The 22,053-nt window shown below is 39.0% G+C and overlaps 1 protein-coding gene across 6 annotated transcripts in view; it reads left to right on the forward strand.

Annotated features, from left to right (window-relative positions):
* The first annotated feature begins 10,079 nt into the window (after positions 1-10,079).
* Positions 10,080-22,053, forward strand: part of ZNF536 (zinc finger protein 536) — a 482,695-nt gene continuing 470,721 nt past the window's right edge. For 5 of the 6 annotated variants that reach the window (XM_039327461.1, XM_039327463.1, XM_039327470.1 and 2 more), the window contains exon 1: positions 10,130-12,930. The gene's annotated coding sequence lies outside the window, so the exon portion shown is untranslated. The other variant, XM_039327462.1, reaches the window with a different exon arrangement.

Genomic DNA, 22,053 nt, shown 5'->3' on the forward strand with positions numbered 1-22,053 from the left:
TATGGAGTTCCAGCTTGATTTTTCATCCGCACGTCTCTTGCAATCCAGCTCTGTCGGATCACAGCCCTGCTGTTTGCCTGTAATTAATTTTGCATGCCGGTAGGTAGCAGTGCCGAGCAGAAGCTACAAGAGAAAGCTGCCAGTCAATGCTGATAATTTATTATTCATTTCTGTTATAGGTGGGGTGTGCAGCCAGTTACAGTAATAATTACTAAGACCAGAGTGTTTCCTAGGCAACCGATTTCCCCCCCCCTTCATGCTGTACGCCTGTAAAGCATGACAGTGCTATATTCTGAGGTTGGTTGCCCTCCTGCTGTTCCAGGTTTGAGGTTAGTTACAGCATCATAAGGGTCTCTCAAGCATAAAGAGCTCAGGCTGGGATTAAAGCCCAGGCAGAATGCTATCAACCAGTCTCTTCCTCTCCTGTTTCACTTTTAAGTAACAAGGTTATAAAAATGCAAATGCCATTTCTAGGTGGGTTGATATAACTAATATCACTAAGGATTCCTTTAAGTTGGCAAACATTCTTGCTCTCTCCCTCTCTTGTTTTTAAAGGGAAAGAACAGACACAAAGTCATTTCGCTTAAAAAAACAAAACAAAACCCAGCACACAGAAGTCTTTTTATTCCCTTCTGGCAAACTGAATGCTCTTTTCCTCTTTTTCTAGGATTTCTTTTTCTTTCTTTCTTTCTTTCTTTCTTTCTTTCTTTCTTTCTTTCTTTCTTTCTTTCTTTCTTTCTTTCTTTCTTTCTCTTTTCCTTCCTCCCTTCTTTCCTTCCTTTTTCCCTCCATTTCTTCCTTCCTTCCTTCCTTCCTTCCTTCCTTTTCCCTCCACCTCTTTCTTTCTTTCTTTCTTTCTTTCTTTCTTTCTTTCTTTCTTTCTTTCTTTCTTTCTTTCTTTTCTTCCTTTTTCCCTCCACCCCTTCCTTCCTTCCTTCCTTCCTTCCTTCCTTCCTTCCTTCCTTCCTTCCTTCCTTCCTTTCACTTTCTTTCCCTCTCCTCTCCTCTCCTCCTCTCCTCCCCTTAATATTTTAGCTGTCATATACATTATTTGGTTTTACTGTAGTATAATATATAAATCTAGTTACTGTAGTGTATTCTTAGCACATACCCACAAAACCGTTATTATGAAATAAACCATGGCTTAACCGTGTCCTATCCATGTGGTAGAAATCTTTGGACTAAGCTCTTTAATTACAAATATTTTAAAGATGGAATGTAGGAAAAATGAGAGGGAGGGGCTAAATAGGAAAATGTTATCCTTCACTATTGAGTTAGCCTCCCAATTTGCCTGCTACTTTTCTTTTTATGAAGCCATTCATGCCAGCTTGGTTTGAGGTATGGCAGGGATTGGACAGTGGGCCTTATGCATGCCAGCTATACCATCTTCTAATGAGTTATGGGTCTTTACAGTGTTCAATGCCACTCAGAGTGAAGACAGAATTTATTTAAGTGTGCTGGCAGCCTCAGGATCATTCAAGTTTCCTAACCACCCAGAGCCAAGCACTATTCACTTTTCCACCTTGCGTATATATTGCAGCGACCATGTGCAAAAAGCAGGAAATGGATGAATTGGCACAACGGGGTTCTCCAATATTCCAAATTTTGCTCACCGTCAGCTCCAGTTCTGTATCCCATTCATTCTGGTTTTACCATTACCAAGTATCCTGGACAACTTTTCCTATGGTTGAGAACCCCTTAACTGAGAGGCTTAACTGGATTTAAGTTAGGCTTGAAAATAGCCACCAGTTGGCTGGAAAAGGGAGGTGGGAAACCCATTGCTTTCCAGTTGTTGATTTACAAGTTGTAGCCACCAATGATGAATTATGCTGGAACAGTAGTCTAATATGTGAAAGATCATGCACAGAAGCCTTCCTTTACCAGCTGTACAATTGGTGAAGAAACTATCAGCAAATAAGGATGGTATCAAAGCTGACACTTCGCCAATAACATGACCTTTGGCCAACGGTGGACATCCACCTTGCTTTCCAGCATCACTCTATCTCATTAAAGAGTAAATCATTCCAAACAAAAAAAACCAATAACACTCTACCAACAAACCAATCCAAGAGATGTCACTCTTTACTGTTTCCTAGAGATGACTTAACAGAGGCAGCAAAAATAATGTTTATTCACAAGCTTATTTGCTCAGATGCAAAATTCTGCTCCTTAGCTTAATCATCATTGCGGCCTTACAGCCAGATAATGCAATATATACCAAATATAGTTTGCATATTTTCAGGAACAACCACGTTTCTGAGACGTACATATAAAGTAAGCAGGAAACACCATAGAATGGCATAAAATAACAATACAAATAATAGCGGTGATCAACCACTAGTATTCTCCTTCAGTCATATATGAGACAAATAGAACCAATACAGGCAGAGAATGGAGGAACCTGGAACATCAGAGTTCTGGTTAGACAAAAAAAAGCTACAATCTGGTAATCTCTGCCAGGGTATTTCTTCAGAACGGGATAGAATAAATGAATGTCACGTGAGAGTCTCTATAAGAGGAGCAGGTGGCTCCAGGACTCCATAAAGCAGGGGTCTTCACACATGGCCCTTTTATGACTTGTGGACTTCAACTCCCAGAATTCCTCAGCCAGCATGCCTGGCTGAGGAATTCTGGGAATTGAAGTCCACAAGTCATAAAAGGACCAAGTTTGAAGAACTCTGTCATAGAGTCATCCCAACATTTCTGCAGGATTGCAGAGGTAGGGAAGTCAACCCAACCAAGGTGAAGATCTGGTGAAACTTCAGAACTGCAGGAAGAGGTAGATAGGGTAGTCCTTGCCCTTTGAAAATAATCCTCAGACAGTAGCCATGGAGATTCTCAGTCATCCAGGTCATGGTTGTCCCAAAGGTGCTTTTTCAAAAGGCAACTGGACTTTGTTTTTTCCTTGAAGACGTTTCGCTTCTCGTCCAAGAAGCTTCATTCAGAACTGAAGAAACTTTTTGGATGAGAAGAGAAACGTCTTCTAGGAATAAAACAAAGTCCAGCTGCCTTTTGAAAAAGCATCTTTGGGATTTCGGTCAGCAGGATTTGACCTGATGCTTGAAAACCATTCTCAGAAATATGTTGCTTAAGACAGAGGTTCCCAACCTTTTGGGCACCAGGGACCGGTTATGTGGAGAGAGGTTTTTTTTGCGGACCAGTGGGTGCATGGTTTTGTGTGCTGCTTGCATCCTGAGGATGGGGCTTCCCTTGTTTGTGCAAACTGGTTGCTGGCATGCCATGGCCTAATACTAGTCCATGTTCCGGGGGTTGGGGACGCCTGGCTTAAGAGGACCCCTGGCATTTTTAAACTTGACAATTGATGTTCTTCAAAGAGGAACTCAAGGCTGGGTTTTGCTTTTAGCTAGTTTTAACCAAGTTGGTTTAAAAGAGACTCTGAGAACCAGCTACCGAAGAAGCAGAGGTTCAGATGAGCAATCAGCATTTTTTTTTATACTGCCCATTGCGTATTTTCATGGAAGAAAATCCCACTGGGTGTAGTAGCTTTTGTACCAAAAAAATCCATGTATTTTAGCCTTTCTTCTCAAAGCAAGATAGCTGAGCTACTACTTGGTTGGCTGAATGGGTTAAGGCAAGGGTCTTCAAACTTGGCCCTTTTATGACTTGTGGACTTCAACTCCCAGAATTCCTCAGCCAGGCATGCTGGCTGAGGAATTCTGGGAGTTGAAGTCCACGTGTCATAAAAGAGCCAAGTTTGAAGACCCCTGGGTTAAGGGATGAGGACGAATGAAGAAACTGTAGGCCAAATCTGAAAATAGTGGGAGGTAGGTAGCTCTCTTTGATAAAGTGAAAAGCTGAGTATTTATCAGCATCTATCCAGAATTGTGCTTGAAGTCCCCCACTTCCCATATTTTTTGTTCCTCTGGAGGAAACGTTGCAAATACAAGATGAAGAGCCTTTTAGTTGCCTTCCTAACCCAATTCCTAACCCCCATTCTCTCTCCCTTCTTTTCTTTTCTTTTTTTCTGGCGAAAGAATACTTTGCATCTTAGACAAAGGAAATATTTAAACTGTTAAATCTGAACAAAGATACAGTCTGCATATGACTTCTCTGAAGCCCTATAAAAAAAAAATCTTTAAAATTGCCTATTCACTCAAATTTACTGAGTGTAGCAAAAATGTCAAAGGCATAAAGTCAGAGAAGATTGAATAAAATAATGCAGAAAGACAGATTAGTCATGCACAGACCCACACAGCTTTTCACAGTGCACAATACCACTTTTTATTACCGCTCTAACTTTACAAAGCCTATGCTCAATGCATAGAGGATGATACATGGTCAGTCATGTAATCTGCCTTTGATTCGAAGCCTCATTTATCCGGGCCCCTTTCACAAAGACATTGATGAGAGATTTCACTGTTTCTATGGCATTGTTTTATTTATCATATATAATGGCTGCTGGGGGGGAGGGAGGAGGGAGAGAGAGAGAGAGAGAGAGAGAGAGAGAGAGAGAGAGAGAGAGAGAGCAGGGATTATGTCATGAGTTTGCAACTAAAGAGATGGCATTAAAGAGGGTTTTTTTAGCAAAAGTTTGCAAAGAGCTCCACTGCCTCTTAACAAGAGAGGTTTGAATGCTTTGCTGGCTGAGGAGCCTTGCTGCTGGCAGTAAATATTTATGTTATGATTAATAGAGCAATTTTTTTTAGAAGTTGGAAGAATGGTGCTGAAACCACAATGTCATTTCCTCAGCTTCCCCCCCCCCCCCGATTTACAGAACAAAAGATAGAGGTCTGTTTCCTTATTGCTCTTCGAGGACGCTCCAGTAAACTATGTAGACTACAGACTTCTCAGTCATATTAAAAATAAAATGTGAAAATAAATAAATTATTGTTTTTTAAAAAAATTCTTCCCAATCTCTCCAATCTAACAGAATGTTGGAGGGGAAAAAAAAAAAAAACTCCACAAAGCAACTTGGGTCTCAGTACTGCTAACAAAAGCCTGAACAGGTTCACATTCGGTCTGGGGGAGAAATACCCCCAAAGGAAAGCACAAGTCTGAAAATGACCTGATCCAATGGGGGTGGGGGCTGTGGAGAAAAAAATATCGCCCTCCAATCCCTGGTAAACATCCCTATTGAAGGAGCAGTTGGGCAATGACTTAAAATGTTGAGAACTATTCTATTCTATTCCATGTTCTCTATTAACTCTGCTTGTCACAGGACCAGTTGGAAAGCACCTGAACGGCAATCACATGACCGTGAGATGCTGTGACGGTCATAAATGTGAGAGGATTCGTGACCAAGCTATTTGTTTTGTTTTTTACACTGTTGTAATTTTGGACAGTTGTTAAAGAAGGCTGTCGGTCAGTGAGGACTATCTGTATTTCCAAGTGCATGCACCCACACACCCACACACAGAGATACAACACAAGGAGATACCACATACTCGGACCCAACATATGTGTTTCTAGCCTGATGGCTTTAACAACTAAACTAAACTGGCAATTGTTAGAATTAGTATTATCATCATGTGGTCCGAATGGGGAATAAGTGATTTTTTTTAATTCAGGCACAAAACCTCCCTCTCCTTTTCAACCTCTCTCCTTTCTTTTAATTCTGAAAGCAGTAAAAAGCGATTAAGGGGAAAAAAAATACCATCTAACTTGCTTGCAATACACTTGCCCTCTTCTTTTCTTTCTAAAATATAAAGCTGTCTGGAAATTACCTCTTTCCCTCTCTAGCTCGGCACCATGTTTTAAATTTGAGCAATATTTTAATTATTTTTAGAGCGGCGTATTTATTATTTATGCATTCACAGAAGAAAAGCGACTATTTGTCAGTCAGTTTTGTATCTTGCAAATTTAATAAACAGCAGCCCTTAAGATAGAATTTCTAAGCCTGCCAAGACTGACAAAAGCCAGCTAATGCGGAAATGTCAGCAGTGAATCTCACAGGCGACTCTGCCATGCCTCTGAAATCGAGGAAAACCAACAAAAATGGACGCTTCTCAACTGTGCGGCCAAGGGAGAGAGCTGTACCCCTTCCACTGCTTTGGAGCTGTGCCATGTCTAACCACAAGCAGACGGACTCACTATTAATGGTGTGACTCTCCCAAAATGGCTCAATTACAATTCTTAGCAGCCCCAGTCAGCTTGGCTCAAAGTGAAGGATACTGGGAGTTGTAGTTTAGCTACATGACAAACTAGCTACCTGCTAAATTAAAAGAGCACAGAGAAGAGCAACAGAGATGATCGGGCTCAAGGCTAAATCATACGTTAAAGGGTTCCAGAAACTGGGTATGTGTAGTCTAACAAAGAGAAGGACTAAGGGTGACAGGACAGTGGTCTTTCAATACTTGAGGGGATGTCACAAAGAAAATGGAGGAGGAATCTATTCTCCAAAGTACCTGAGGGCAGAACAAGAAGTAATGGATGGAAGCTTTTCAAAGCGGGATCCAATCCAGAATTAAGGAACAGTGAAAACAATTAATCAATGGAACATCTTACCTCCAGACGTTGTGGCTGCTTCATTACTGGAGGTTTTTAAGGAGAGATTGGACAGCCATTTGTTCAGAATTGCATAGGGTCTTGTGCTTGAGCAGGAGGTTGGACTAGAAGACCTCCAAGACCCCTTCCAACTCTGCTATTTTGTGTTCTGTACATGTAACTTCCATAGGTTCTCCAATCGTTTGTAAAGCAGAAACACACATAAATGTAAGAATTCTCCTCCCTAATTATTAAGCGTTAGGGTCTCCTTCCCCAGCAAATATCCATCTTTATTCTGAAATGATACCAATTTGTCACATTATTAAGACTTCTGGTTGACTGCCTTTAGCAGTTACATTTTTCTTCTGTTTGTCCTGACTACTGTTTTAGATTTGGAATGGCGGCATAGTCCAACTGGGAATGGTTTCCCAGTCTGACTTAACCCTGCTCCCAAAGATTTGTGAAAGATTTGCCTGGCAGCTTCATTCAGTACTTTACAGCATCCCTGGAAGCCAAATCTTCTCCTTCCCTCTCGCCTTTCAACGCCGAAGTAATTTCCATAACTCAGAGACTTGCCATTGTTTGTCTCCACTCGCTCTTGAAACAAAGTTTTTTGGTATTAAGTTTTCCTGGTCCTGCTGAGAAAGCCAGGAATGAAAGAACTCAAGAGTGACTGACACAGAGTCCCTAAGAATATTAAAGGGGAACTTCCATCTAATTAGCTGCCCCCTTGAAGCAGGGAGCAAAAAAAAAAAAAAAAAAACAAAAACCCAACAAAAACACTGTTGCTTTTCCCCCCCATTCAATTTCTTGAGCCCCGGACTTTTTAAATATGCACCCATTCAGATCTCTGACTTGTCAAAGCCAAACACAACAGGCCATTCAACTGATGTTTGTCTCCTGGGTTGAGCAAAGTCATCAGAATTCCATTGTCATTATCCCTTCTTCCCTTTAAAAAAGAAAGAAAGCAAGAAAGAAAACAAAATACAAAAAAAAAACCAGATTTCATTTTGCCCTATAGTCTTTCCTCAGTTAATCATAGGCTTCTTTCATAAGCTTTTCTCCCCATCTATAAAACGGACCCATATTTTTTTAAGCCGTGCTAAAGAAAGGGCTAAAGTAGAGGTGATTAATTTCTGATTGATATCTGCATGCGTGCCTATGTCTGTCTGCCTCTGTACATGTAAGGACATGTAAACCATCGATCACTTCTCAGGCACAAATTGTCTGAATTGTCTTTGAAATATTTCCCAGAGTTACGGAATTAAAAGACACAGCAGAAGACCAATAAGTCTCCCCCCTGCTAATGCAGAAAATCTCAATAGAGTACTACAGTATCCCTAATAAGTAGCCACCCAATATTTAAAGCTCTTGGCTACCTCCTATACTTTTCATTTCAAATGCCAAATGATAATGACATTCTCAGGAAGTTGTTCCTGAAATTTAAGCGGTTGGTGTATTATCCTTGTTATTAGAATACTGTAAGTGTCTACAGAGTTTACAATGCCTCCATTTTAAACATTACAATCTTCTCCAAATGTTACAAAGTGGAATCATCATCGCTCAGAAGGCTGGCCGACCAGCCAACTGCACACTCTTCCAAAATTCTCAAATCTTTAGTTTTTTTTCCCCTCCCCAAACTCCAGTTCATTTGGAACAAATTGTCACCAATTAATCCAATTAATTCTCATGGTGGTGGTGTAGGAATTCTTTTAGGTTGCTGTTTCGCAGAGGGAGAATTGTGTTTGTGATTAACATCTTGGAAGTAGACTTTATCGGGCTTTCATAAATACAATTCATAAATGGCATTGAGTATGTGTGTTCTGGCTGTGATTTCTCATTCCTGACATTCTTGGGTTGACAGGAAAGGTCTGTTTAGAAGGCTCTGAACACAATTCTAATGCTTGTTGGGGGTCAGAAATTAGATCTTGGTTACCATAACCCCAATCACACTCGAAGGGAGCAAATGTGGGAAATGCTTTGGCATGGTATAATTCTGAACACAATTTGTGCTGGGAGGGGAAGCAATCCCCCCCCCCCAAAAGCAAATGTTTAGAGTACATCTCTCACTATGCCTTACCAACTGCTATGTTGGTGGGAGCTGATGAGAGTTGAACTTCAAAATGTCTGAGGGAAGAGTCATAACATCAGCTTAAACTGACCTGATATACTGTATGCTGCAACTCTTTGCAAAAATGCTATTATATTTTATTCCCTGATCCAAATCCAGGTGGCATCTGCTGTCTCTTGTGCTTGGTTTATGTCAGGGGTCTCTAAACATGGCAACATTTTAGACTTGTGGACTTCAACTCCCACAATTCCCCAGCCAGGTGGCTGAGGATTTCTGGGAGTTGAAGTCCACAAGTCTTAAAGTTGCTAAGTTTGGAGACCCCTGGTTTATGTGCATTAAGGTCCATGCAGATGGATTGCTTGGAAAAATCAAACATTTTACCTGAACATCTACATAGTTTGAATCTTGACTCCTTGAGCCTTTCCAATTTGTTGACCATTTAAGGTTAATTCTAATAATATTGGTCCACATAAAATGAACGTTGCTATTTATTCAATCTTCAAAGACTTCCTCAGACATGTTTTGATGTTGCTGAACTCCAGGTTCAGCAACATCAAAACATGCCAGCTGTAAGGGGAGCTTTATCCCTTTAACCTCCGGAGGGCTACATGTTACCCATCCCTAGCTTAGAGCTACATACGCAACAAACTGTTCTATAAATGGTACCTCTAAATAGAAATTATTCATCAAGCCAACATATAGAGCCATATGTTTGTAAGTAGGACTACGATGACTTAATGCATGTGCTAACAGCACGAATTTTATAGCGTTGTGCATCTGCAGCTGAGATTGCGTTGAAAACAAACAAAAAAGAAACAGGCCGACTGAAATGGAAACTTTTGTTACTTATAATGTTAATGAAACCAGTTTATCAGGCTGCACAGAGGAAGTAGAATATTTAGTGCCATTTAATGTCTAATCATCGTCATTTCTTTGAATAAATCACATTACATTGTCTGGAACCTGAAAAGACTTTGTTTGTAACTCTCCTAATAAAGAGTAGTTTATTTATTTTTATTAAAAAGACACCCTTTCCGCCATCTCTGGCACTTCTGCCTATTGGAAAAGTTGTACTGCATTTGGAACTTCTGCTTGCAGCTCCTAAACTTGAGCATCTTTGCAGCATTTTCACTAAAAATGATCGTGGCAATCTGCAGATGTTGACCTGCAACTCAAAATGATGCACACATGGGTTGTTGTTATTGTTGTTGTTGTTTTTGTTGTTAGAGTTTTTAAAGAAATGGGTGTAAGGAGCCATGGAGATAATTTTGGGAAAGACCACAGTGGAAGGCAGATCAGGATTATTTTGATGGAATTTTTGCCCGATTATGTATTTATTTTTACATAGGCTGAAGCTGTGGCTGAGTTCAGGATAAATGTGGAGTCTGTTAGAAATTAACTTCATGCCAAATAAGAAACCATTTCTTTTTGAGGGTCTCTCATAGAGAAGAAGGGGTCGACCTAGTCTCCAAAGCACTGAAGGCAGGACAAGAAGCAACGGATGGAAACTCATCAAGAAGAGAAGCAACCTGGAACTAAGTAGAAATTTCCTGACAGTGAGAACAATGAATCAGTGGAACAACTTGCCTCCAGAAGTTGTAAGTGCTCCAACACTGGAAGTTTTTAAGAAGAGACTAGATAACCATTTGTCTGAAATGGTATAAGGTCTCCTGCTTGAGCATGAGGCTGGACTAGAAGACCTTCAAGGTCTCTTCCAACTCCTTTAATCGGTTACTGAGGGACACTTTTTCTCTTCTCTGTCAAGAAATTCTAGCCTTTTGAGGGCTGCTTGCATCAAGCCAACTTGTACCACGGATAGTTCTGCTCATTTTTCAATCCTATAATTTTTTTTTTTTACCCAGCTTCATTTGATGCTCTTTATGTTGCCCACAGCTGTCTAGCTCCCCGTAACATTTAAGCGAACCGCAATGAACCTATAAGTCATCATAAATGAAAATGATGGCAGTTGTCGTCAGGGCCTTTGATTAATGGAAATATGGGCAGTTGGACACAGACTAGATGGTTATAAATGCTGCTGTCGGACAAAAATAATTATGGCATTAATAAGGAAGTAGGGAGATAACTGACCTGGGAGGGAGACCAAAAAAATAAAAAAAAATCATTTCGGTGTTTGCACATTTCTGCATCGGATATCGCAGGTGCATTTGTGTTTCCTTGGGGATTCCCCCCCCCCCAAATAACCCTTTTCTATAAAATTATTGCAAGGTAGTTTGAGCCTTTTTAGCTTCCCTTCTCAATGCTTCTAGTTAAAAAAATTTTTTTTTTTTAAATTGACTTAATGTTAGTCCTAACTAAATGCCAGTGACTAAGTTGGCTGTTGCACGTGCAACGTCTGGCAGTCAAAGAGATGCAGAGGGGGAAACGGAATGGGGGTGAAGGGGGGAGCCAGCCCCCGCATATCTTATTATACCTGAAACACTATTCTGATATGTACTAAATATTATGACTGCCACCAGCCCCACCATAATTGATTCACCCACACAGCCATTTAGTCTGCGAGCTGTTCGTTTTACAAATTCTACAATCTTTTAGAAATTCTTTCAGTGGGAAAGATTGCGGCTTCCCTTTAGATTCATTATGGTGATTGAATCCTCTTCAATAGAGAACTGTTTAAAAGGAGCACAACTATGGGTGTCTCACTCTGAGCAAAAGCGCATAGGTTAAAAGCTTGTCTGTGTGGCATAATTCATGGCTGCTATGCTAAACAATCACTTTTTATGGTGACCTTCATCAGATACAAAAAAGGCAACAGAACGAAGCTCGCAGCATATATATATATATATGTATAATTTTTAACAATCCAACCTCTGAAGCTCCTGGAATTCCTCATTAAAGAACCAATTAATAATGTAGAATAGAAGGAGCTTTTATTATATTTTTCCTTCCAGATGTAAAATCATAATTAATCTAAGTGCTAAAAGGGAAAAAAAGGAAGGAAGGAAGGAAGGAAGGAAGGAAGGAAGGAAGGAAGGAAGGGAAGAAGAAACCAGCTAGCCAACCTCTCTGTCTTCATATCACTATAGAAAGTTAAAAAAAAAACGTATTTAAATATTCTGCACACCTGAACCTTGGCCATCCGTCATTGTTATGACTTAAAACATCACTGACTAAATTAGGTTTTGTTTGTATAGAGCCGGGAGAGTCAGATGGCTTGAATGACAAAATTAAAACATGTTCAAATCAGTGGAACAAAACGGCACGAGAAAGGGAGATGGCAGAAAAGAGGAAGGCTGCCCACAGTTGCACAGCAATCCTACCGTGCTGTGTTGTGATTGTGTGTTTTCTTCCTGTCCTCCACAAACACAGGTAACAATAGGAAACCAAAGACTGTTCCTATCCTGGGGTGTGAGTGCCGTTGAGAAGGAGGTGTCTCCTCCTCACTCTTGTTGCATTTATGGATTAAAATATTTAGCTTTCCTGAAAACGTAATCTCTGGATCTCTTTTGTTAACGGAGTGTCAGCACAACACAGAACAACACAAGAGAGGTGTTCCTAGTGCAGAACATCTGGATTTTCGTGAGATGGCTACAAGGGCTTTCAATCCTCTATGCTCACGCTCAAACAGCTGTTTTAGTGTAGAAAGCAACAACTGCATGAGTCTTAATAGTTATTTATTTGTATCCCGCCTTTATTATTTTTGTACAATTGTTATTCAAGGCGTCACACTTACCTAATTCTCTTTCCTCCTCCTATTTTTTCCACAACCGTAACCTTGTGAGGTTGTCCCAAAGGTACTTCTTCCAAAGGGCAAAATGGTGGAGAATGGAAGGATTTAGGATAATTTATTTATTAGGATAAATCCTTCCATTCCACACCATTCAGTGGAAACTGAAGACATTTCTTGGATGAGAAGCAAAAGGTTTTCAAGGAAAGAAAAGAACACCAAGAGAATCCAGTTGCCTTTTGGAAAAAGAGTCTTTGAATCAATTTGGCCTTCCACATGCCAATCAGAGAACAGGAAACAGGAAATAATGGAAAATAAATTGGATTGGATGGAGTGCTCATGACAGCCAGGATAGGCTTGTCTATCAACTCCATCCCACATCAGTTAGCAACCATAGTCACTGAACCACTCACAACCAGGAATCTAGGATCCTTTGGTTGAATGCTCCCAAATTCCATGATATTTATGGTTTAGTTGGAATCAGAACTTCATTGTCTTCGCAGCAACAAAAAAATGAAACTCAAAATAAAGGTTGAAATGTAATGTCTTTGCATTTTGACCCTCAGGAACCCCTATCTCATCTTAACGTCTTTCTCATTTTCTTGCAGTGCCTACATTCTGGCTGTGTTTACACAGAACACGTGACTTGACATGCATTCATCTTAGTTAGTCGCATTTGACTTGATTCAGTGCACTGGGCCAACCCCAAAATGGGTTAACTCGGAACCAGGTAAACTGTAGTATGAGAACACAATCTCTTTGCTGACACATCTCCTTATGTTGTACTCAGAATAACTGCTTCCTGTTATATTATCAGCTCAAATCCAGATTGCTGGGGATGAACACTAACAATGCCTATATATTCATACAGAAAATACTATGCACCAGGTATTCTTATTCACAATTCTACTGCATTTAAATAGGTTGCACATTATTATGTGCTTTTAACATAAATCAGTGGCTGGCTTATCTTTGGGTATGGGATACCATTCCCCAGAATCTTTCCTTTTCTTTTTTTATAGTTCTGCAACCTACCTCGGAAGACCCCTGCCCACATAAAATGGTTATTGTTGTAATAATTTTTCGGTGACATTTATAGCTTAAAGACTTTGTACCATTTTTTTATTGACAAGCCAGCTATGAATCAACATGCATGATCACAATAAAAATGCACAAAATATATGCATTCGAGTGGAGGCTTTGTCAATAGGGCATCTCATTGATCCATGTTCTTTGTGGCTATTTGTGAAGCTCTATACGTGCATTCTGCTGAAAATTCAAATTGCTGACCTGCTTCAGAATCATATTATATATTGCGTGTAGAAGTTTTGATTCCAGCTGTTCAGATGAAAATTGGGTGGATGTTCAGAAATTTCAGCTTTGATCTTTATTAGAGCACAAGTCAGCTCGTGCAAGACAGCACAAGACAGGCAATTTGATTTCATAGGAAGGGATAGCCAAAGTAATTTAGCCCTTGTAAAGATCCAGTGGCCAAGACTAAAAAATTGTACAAGCAGTGCTATACATTCAGTGAATATGACTATTTTTTTTACAACGTATTTTGGAGACCACCAATAAATGAATAGCTTGATCCAAAGTGGGTTCTTCATCTGGTTTAGCCTTACTTGCTAAAGCCAAATTCGGCAATAAAGACTCAGGCCATTTGAAAAACAATCTGTGGGAAGAGATGGAGGTTTTCGCCTAAGTGAAGGTTAATTCCTCTTTAAAACTCTCATTGTGTACACTTCACTTTTGAATGACTCTATGTTGCTTATCTTGACTCCAAAAGATTGTTAGTGGGAAGCTATCAGCTACTATGCTCTTCAAGAGTCCATGGCATGATGGACCTCTGGTAAGGATTTATGGTGAACTAGAGGTTCCTGACAAGCAAGGCTGACATTGTGGTGGATAGTGAATTCTGGCTGGCAAACTCTCTCCAAAAAAGGAGAGATTGTGAGGTTGCCCACTTGTATTCCAGACAACGGCTTCTTGCAAGTAGACTGTAGGAACTTGTGAGTCGAGATGCTGGGAACTGAAGGATTTCAATCAAGTTCACAGCCATAATGTAGCCTATATGGGTACAAGGTTTTCCGAGCTTTTCTTAATCAAATTCAATCAAATTGCTTCTTAATTGCTATTCAACTGTTCAAGTATTAAAAAAATCTTTTGAGCAACAAGTTTTATAATGCCAGGTGTGTTTACTTCAATTCTTAACAAAGAAAGTTTTGAATGCAACTTTAAGGATACATATTAAAAAAAAATTCTTTTGAATAAACAGAAAAAGGTTGGTAAGAATGTTTATTTTGGAAAGTTATAAATGGACTAAGGATTCAAATGGATTTATACAGTTGTTGGATACAAGATGGGTGGCAAATAAACCTCAATAAATAATAATAAATATGTAATAAAGTTTTGAAATTCATTATCAGACTCCTCATGGAAAAAATGTTATTGTCTTGAATTTTAAAAAGAAAAAAATGGGATTAGACACTAGAAAGAAAAAGAAGAATTAGACATTAGAAAGAACCAGAAGAAGGAATAAGGATTAAAATTAAAGGAGAAGAACATTGAAGTTTGACTTAATACAGAACTGAGCAGAATACTTAAACAATTGGATATGTTGAAAGGTTTTTTTGAACAATGGACCCAGAAGAAAATTCTAAGTGTGTCTGACATCCAGCTATTCAGTAGATTGCATTTAAAAGACGTGTCTCTAAGAGGAACAAGTTTTATTGGACAAGACTGAGACTGATTTGAAATGGCTTTAAGAATGATTTAGAAAAAAGTGTTATATTGAATATAGAGCTGAAACTGGCTGACCTGTAAATAATTAAAACAAATATACAAATAATAAATCAGAAGATGGACCTGCATAATTTTTCTATGTTGGAGTTACAAAATGATCTGTTAAAGTTTTGAAAGTCTTTATGAGAATAGACAGAAAAAATAAAAAGAAATCAGCTTCTAGGATATGACATTAAAGAAGAAGAAATTAAAGATCAAGATGGTTAAAAATAAAGGGATGGAATATAAAGTTGGATTATTTGATCAAGGTTAAAATAGATATGTTGTTATGTCTTGCAACCCTTATTGGACTTTTGCTGATCAGGACTGAATCAATGAGGCTTTAAAAATGTGTTTATAGAGAAGAGATGGAATATGGGAAAAAAGAGATCATTTGTTGCATTTTAAGAAAAGGTGATACATTACTAAAATTTGCTTATACTTGTTTTGAGGAAGGTGGAAGTCATTTCCTTTTAGATCAGCTTAGTTTACTAGCTTTTATCTTTTCAATTATAATGTCCGATAAAATTGTTATTAAAAAAAGAGCTCATTGTATGATGACGTTTGAGGTTTCTATAGTATTTCTCATGCTGTCCAAGAGTAATCAATTAAAAAATGTTGTTTTTTTCTGAGACCTATTCTGCACCAAAGAACAGATGGGGGTTTAATTTCAGACTCAGTCTAATAAATGACATAACACAGCCTATTCTCAAGCAGAATATGTCTTTCACATGATGAAGAAAAGCTTTGCTTCCAATCTGTGGTATACATAATCCAGGATATTTACTGTATATTCTAGATTTTCTATGTAGGAGACATCGACTGATCTGCAAATAGAGAGAAGTGGTTGCCAGCCTAATTTACAAGCCAAACTCCTAAGAAATTTGGGCATGATTTAGAACAAAGCTTTGTGGCAGCAACTCAGAAATGTGATAAATTTTGCTTTTTGGATTCATTAGCTGTCTCCTTTACAAAACAAAATATTCCAAGTTGCAATTATTTGTGCATTAAAACAGTAAGCCTAAGACATCTGAAAATTAGAATTCCATGTCAGACTGTGAATATCCCACAAGCATGCTGCCTTTCATTAAAATCTGTTTGACATTTTTGTTATGTGCAAGAGAGGCAAAGGATGCCAGAAAGCTTGATATTTGTGATTACATCCTTCTGCTAATACAAGACATTCAAAAATTGTATTAAAACATTAGCTACAAAAGGCTGAGCAGCGAAAAACAACAAATAAATAGATTTAGCATTTGTTTTTATTTTTAAAAGGGAAAGTAGGCCACCGTATGATCTATTGCCCTGAATAATTTTCTAAGGAAGAGCATCCTTTCTCATCCTTTTCTTCCTTTCTTCCTCCCGAGAAGTCTGTTGGTAAGAAATGTGCTAATTCCCTCTGTGCTTGCTCTCCCTCTTCCCTTCCATCCCCTTTGAAAAAAAAAAAGGAGAGAGGGAAAAGTGCAAATTTTTAATCGTTCTTGGGAAATCGTGTAATGATGGCGAGTCACGTGACCTCCCCCCTGGAAAAAGATATTATTTTGTCACAATAACGCAAGTAAATTATCTCACCGGCAACTTGCTTAAAGGTCAGAGAGATCATCTGATGCAGAAGATGGAAATTTCTCCTGCCAAAACAATATTGACAGCTTATCAAGCAGGATGGAGAAAATACAATGATATAATAGAATGTAAGGTAAGATAACACTTGCTACTGGAGGCAGAAAATATGACATGGCATTTCAATTTTAAGGTTATGTGCAGGATGATATCGTATGGAAACGAGGAGACAAAACTGTGTTCCTTGCATGTGAATTTTATCGTGGCAAATGCAACTACAGTATTTTAATGTACAGTGTGGTTATTAGATGCATCTTAGGGAAAGAAAAAGCTCTGACTTCAGAGTCATTTGCAAATAGATGACAGAACACGAAGCAAGAATAATATCCTTCCTCATTAAACCTAAAACAAAGGCCAGGAACCAATCCTACATCACCTTTCCATTAGTTCAGAGAGAGTTTGGATTTTTGTAAAGGATGCTCTACCTCTCTCCCAGCCTGCCTCCACCTGGATATCCCACAATGAGTAGACTTAACGCTGGACTTTTGGCGGTAATCATGCTGGCTGAGGAATTCTGGGACTTGAAGTCCACATCCCTGGAGTGTGTCCAGATTTTGGCAAGCTCTCCTAGACATCGCCTAGGCTGGGCTGCGAGATTCTATTAGCCCGATCAATGGAAATGAGAATAATCCTGTTATTCAAAAAGCTTGCAATCTGCTGTCCTGTGATTGAGAATTGGTCAATTCTTGGCCAGACTTGAAGATAGAAAAATATGAAGAAAAAGTCTGCATATGTCACTGCAGTTCTTCAGGACTTCAGTGGCCAAAGAATCATGGCAAAGAGTGGAGGAAAGCAAATCATATCATGGACTCCTTTAACTACAACTTATTAGAGAAAGACTTGAAGGAGACCCCTGAGTCAATACACCCTGCACATCTAATTCTGCTCTAGAATATATGGAATGTGCCTTCCTTCCTTCCTTCCTTCCTTCCTTCCTTCCTTCCTTCCTTCCTTCCTTCCTTCCTTCCTTCCTTCCTTCCTTCCTTCCTTTCTTCCTCCCCTTTTCCCTCCACCTCTTTCTTTCTTTCTTTCTTTCTTTCTTTCTTTCTTTCTTTCTTTCTTTCTTTCTTTCTTTCTTTCTTTCTACCTTCCTTCCTTCCTTCCTTCCTTCCTTCCTTCCTATCTCCCTCCATCTTTTCTCTTCCTCCTTCTCTTCAACTTTTCCTCCCTCCCTCCCTTTTTCCTTCTACCTCTTTCTTTCTTTCTTTCTCCTTCCCTCCCTCCTTCCTTCCTTCCTTCCTTCCTTCCTTCCTTCCTTCCTTCCTTCCTTCCTCAAAGTGTAGGTAGAAAAAGATCATGCTGAAATTTTATTGGGAAAGAATGAGAGCAAGGCAGCTTGGTATCTGGCCAGAAGTGCATTTAGTAGAGAAGAGAAGACTTTAATGAGAGCCAGTCTGCATTGATGGTATGAAAATCAGAAACACAAGAGGGCTGTAGCTGAAACAGGCCCTACATAAAGAGAATGTAGAACATACTTTTTCAGCTTTTCAATGTCTATTGGAATCTTTTCTTCTAAGCCACCAACAGATGTAATTAAGACTCTTGTACATGTGGCTTACCAACAGTTTCCAAATACGTTTTTTTTTTTTTTTAAAAAAAAAAGATGCTTATCCATCTCATTGTTGCCACCAGGTTCCTGTTTCTCTTACTTGTTCTCTCTTCCATCTTTCTTTTCCCCATCCCACTTTCAAGAGAACAAGTAAAGGAGAGCGTCTAGTGGTTGCCTATTTAACTTTGCATGCACTGTGTATGGAAGAAAATAGACAATATAATATACAGTAGTTTCCATTTTGGGAGAAATCTATTAGAAATTTGTTTCTCTGGGAGAAAGACATAAAGAAAAAAGCTGTTTCTGAATAGGACTTAGCGTTAGATCCAGATCTCTGCAGAAATCAAGACAGTCTTAGACAACAGCAAAGGAAAGAATCTCCAAATCTTTGTTGACATTTGTCAGTTATTCAGACTTTTACAGGTAAGATATAGTTACCTTAATCTGGGTTCATGCATCTTGTCAATGCATGATTTGGTTTCCTTGGTTTTGCTTAAAATGTGGTTTGAATTTCCCTGCTGAATTTTGTTAAGCAACAAATAATGGCTAAGGATGTTGAACCAGTCAATTGCTGCCTTCATAAACCATGATTATGGAAGCCATGGCTTAACATGCTGAGCGAATCCAGTCACTATGTCAAAATCCCATAGTGTGAGATCTAAGGCTAGGTTCCCATGAGATATTAAGGTGTCATACCTAATCATGATATGGCTTATCCAGACACAGATAAGCCCATCTAAAGCGCCTAACATGTAACTCAAAGAGTAAGAATTTGCTCAGAATTAGGACTTTTCAAGGATCTCTCTGTCTCTGGTGGTTTGGGACTAAAATAGGATTTAAAGGCTTAAATTCCAAATTGTGCAAACATCTATTTGTACAAACATGTTAGACCCTTATCTTTTGATTATCGGGCTGAGTTCACGCATAGTATCCACACATACTTTGAACATTATGTGTGACGCACAGTATGCCGTTCTTGCAGTAAATTAAGCCAATATCAAATAATTGTTTACTTCAGAGCGATATTTTAAACCAGATCATCCTCCTTTTCTTTCTTTAGCATCTCCCGGGTGCGAGGTACTGGATTAAACAATGGGGAAAAAAATGTTTGGTAAAAGCAAGAATGCGAACAAGAATACGTGTGATTGTTTATGTGTTGAGGGAGGAAAGAATGCTTATTATTATATTATTTTGCATGACATCCAGTTGATTGAATTCATTATATAGTAGAGCCAGCTAATGCACAGGTTCAATTTTCCTTCTTCATATTTTGAAATATATAGGGGCAGTGTCACCCTGAAATGGAGAAGGATCATTCCGCATCCTTTTGTGTTTCCTATTTAAGAGTCAGGTACTACCAACAATTCAAATCAGATTTTCTCCCCCCTTTTGCTGAGAGACGCATAGCTTAATAAAATGGAGAGCATCTCAAAAACGGCACCCTCAGATTTTTTCGTGAAAGGAACGCTTAGAAGATGACAAACATCACTTGAGATTGAATGACGATAAGATAGGTCTTTGCTCTGTAAAGAAGCATGATTATCTTTCTCGTTACATTATACTTCGGGAGAAAAAAATGAGGACATTCAATAAAAGATCTGTAACACTAACCCCCCCCCCCAAGATGACCTCTTTGATGTTAATGGACATGGCTCTGCTTTTCAAACCTTGCCTGGCACTGGAAAGAGCTATGTATCGTATCCTCAGTCTTTTGACTTCACAAAGAAAAAAAAAAAGCATCGTTTTGCCAAGTTATAATATGGTGAAACATATTTATGTGCAAAATAAAACACAAACAAACAGAACAGTGAGGGTTTAACACTTGCCGCATTTGAATGTTCCAAAATGGTAATGGTCCAAGATACATATGTTGAAATTATCCAAGATGCGGAGAAGATATTTCTCTGGCAGACAACCTCACATTTTCAAAAGCAAGCCAGCCAGAACCTAAAAATATTGCAACTGACTTAAGACCAATTAAGGAGCAACCTTTTTCAATGTCATATCAGAATTACGTAGAAATTATCGGCATTTCTGATATTATTTAATGCCGGCTTGCTGCAGAGTAGTACAAAGGGCCAACTTTAGGCTTCCCCATGGGTGGTTGGGTATAATAATAATAATAATAATAATAATAATAATAATAATAATAATAGTGCCTCACTGGGGGATAATAATAATAATAATAATGAAGTTGGAAGGGACCTTGGAGGTCATTGAGTCCAACCCCCTGCTCAGGCAGGAACCCTACACCATTTCAGACATATGGCTTCCAGTCTCTTCTTAAAAATTTCCAGTGTTGGAACATTCACTGCTTCTGGAGGCAGGTTGTTCCATTGGTTAATTGTTCTAACTGTCAGGAAGTTTCTCCTTAGTTCTAAGTTGCTTCTCTCTTTGATCAGTTTCCACCCGTTGCTTCTTGCCCTGCCTTCAGGTACTTTGGAGAATAGCTTGACTCCCTCTTCTTTGGGGCAGCCCCTGAAATATTGGAACACTGCTATCATGTCCCCCCTCATCCTTCTCTTTGTTAAACTAGACATACCCAATTCCTTATATGTTTTAGCCTCCAGTCCCCTAATCATCTTTGTTGCTCTTCTCTGTACTCTTTCTAGAGTCTCAACATCTTTTTTACATCGTGGTGACCAAAACTGGATGCAGTATTCCAAGTGTGGCCTTACCAAGGCATTGTAAAGTGGTATTAATACTTCACGTGACTGACCAGAATCAGCTAGCAGACCCCTGGAAGGCCATGCTATTGTCACAAGGGGTACACAAAGGTTTGAAAAAATGTTATGATTTTAATCTTGGCTGCAAAAGGTATTTAAAGGGGGTCCTTGGTGAAGAAAAGGTTGAGGACTACTGACTTAGAGAGTTTTCAGGCTGAAGATTCATTTGAACCTGCATCTATTCAGCCAGTCCAACTCTTCAAGTACAACACAATGATTCAGCTTATTCTCTCTCTCTCTCTCTCTCTCTCTCTCTCTCTCTCTCTCTCACACACACACACACACACACACACACACACACACACACACACACAATCTTCTGGGAAGATTAAAAACAGGGTAATTATAGAAGGTCCTGAGCACTCTCCAGTTCATATTAATTAGTGAATGCACTTGATGAATGTTTCTAGGACTGCAAATAATTAAGGATTGCAATAGCTCTTTGGCATGGCTTTCTGCAACACGGTTTTCTCCAGGTATTTTGGACTACACTTCCCATCTGCCAATATCAAAGATAAGGGAGGTTACAGTATAATCTAAAATAGTGGAATGGCATTCGAATGGGAAGACTTTGCTTAGAGATTCTGGGCTTATTTTGCACAGCTGTTCCATCAACAAGGTCGTGATATATCATTGGCTGAACTTCTGTGACTCAAAGGTATTGTTGGCTTCTATTGGTGGAGCTGCTCTTAGCCTTTATTTGATCTTCTTATAGGACCATAGGCCAACATTATTTTATTTTTCTGGTTATTTTTATTTTGTTTTTTTTGTTTTTTTAAAAAAAGAAGAGTTGAACATTCTGCCTAGCCTTGCCTGGGTGAGGAATTCTGGGAGTTGAAGTCCACAAGTCATAAAAGGGCCAAGTTTGAAGACCCCCCTGATGTAGAAGGTTACAAGCCTGAGGTAAAATAAATCTTACCAAATTGTCTTCAAGTTTCAGCCAGAGTTTTTCAATTATTTTTATTTTATTTTATTTTATTTTTACTTTAATGAAGTTGTGACCAGGCTGAGTTTGTGAATATAGACCCCTGTGGATCTGCCTTTCCTATTTTTATGTTCAAACAGCCTTTCTTTTCCTTTCTAGTCTGTCAGTTTTCAGCTCAGGTAAGGCAAAACGCTTAGTGAAAAAAAATTCCCAAGCCTTTTGGAGGACAAACAATGGCCCTTGTTTATT

The sequence above is a fragment of the Crotalus tigris genome, unplaced genomic scaffold (assembly GCF_016545835.1).
Source record: "Crotalus tigris isolate CLP2741 ecotype Arizona unplaced genomic scaffold, ASM1654583v1 scf7180000024362.2655971311:6658466, whole genome shotgun sequence".
NCBI lineage: Eukaryota > Metazoa > Chordata > Lepidosauria > Squamata > Viperidae > Crotalus > Crotalus tigris.